The following is a 1265-nucleotide window of genomic DNA, read 5'->3' as shown; positions in this document are numbered from 1 at the left end:
CGAAACAGGCTTCCCTCTGCGCAATGTTGGAAAACGACCCAACACAGTCCATCACACGCATTCTGCGCAAGTCTAAAATGCCTAATGCACGGACGACAATGTGATTCCACAAATCAGCTGCATCAATCACGACGAAACAAGGCAGCCTCCAGCACGCACCTCCTATATATTGCAATGCACCGATCGCCTCTAACCGTCTCTCGATCGCTGAAGCGCGCAAAACAGCAGCTTCCTCAGATGGTCAATGAGTTGAAGCCCTAAATCAATTCATTGCATGCCACTCCACAACCCCACCTCCCTAACACGCACTTCCTGCAAATCAAACGCACATGGCGTGAAAAACGACCAATTTACCCAACCATTCCCCTTCACACAAATTGCAGGATTATATCGTGCAGTCCCTTCACCCTCACTCATTATAACATCGTTTCGCAACTCAATGATTAACTCCATCGGGCGCTTGAGGTACAGCAACTACAACTGCAACACGTACTTCCTGCAAATAATCAAGGTAACCGGCGCATTTAAAAGGAACAATCATTCCGACGTCCAACCTCCACGAAACAGACAGTGCTCCGCGCAATAGTGAAAGACGATCCAACACAGCTCATCACACGCATTTTGCATAAATACAAAATGCCTAGTGCACGGTTAACAATGTGGACGCGCGACCACTACGTGATTCTAGAACTTCCACTTCGAAGACGCACTCCCTGCACGTTGCAATTCAGCGACCGCCTATGGCCGTATGATTCCCTCGGACGTCCTCGTCCCACTGGGCAAACAGTCCTCACCACGACCCCGCTTGAAGAACGGACACACAAACCACACTCCCACGCAACCCACAAACACTCACAAATGCATAGACCATCAGAGCAGAGTTGCAACGCCATCGGCAGACGAGCTATACAATAAACACCACTACAGAACAAACCGCCACTTACGCTCTGTGCCCCAACACTCCCGCTTGAAGAGGAACTACCCATTACAGACTACCAGCTTCCTCAGGAGGCCAATGAGCCGAAGCCCTTAATCAATAGCTGCCAAGCCACTCCACAGCTCAATATCCAACACGCACTCCCTATAAACCAAAAGCACATCCCGCAAAACGGACGGTCAGCTTAACCGAGCATTCCCCTTTCACACAAATAACAGTGCACCGCGCAGTCCCTTCACCCTCACTAAATCTAGCAGTGTTTCGCTCAACGTGTGAGAGGCTCCTCGCTACGAAGTTTTGCCTCTCTGACGCTGCATGCACATCACAC

The sequence above is a fragment of the Eimeria mitis genome, genomic scaffold (genome assembly GCF_000499745.2).
Source record: "Eimeria mitis Houghton genomic scaffold, Emh_scaff68, whole genome shotgun sequence".
In the NCBI taxonomy this organism is placed as follows: domain Eukaryota; phylum Apicomplexa; class Conoidasida; order Eucoccidiorida; family Eimeriidae; genus Eimeria; species Eimeria mitis.
The sequence above is the reverse complement of the archived record's forward strand: the minus strand, read 5'-3'. Positions refer to the sequence as shown.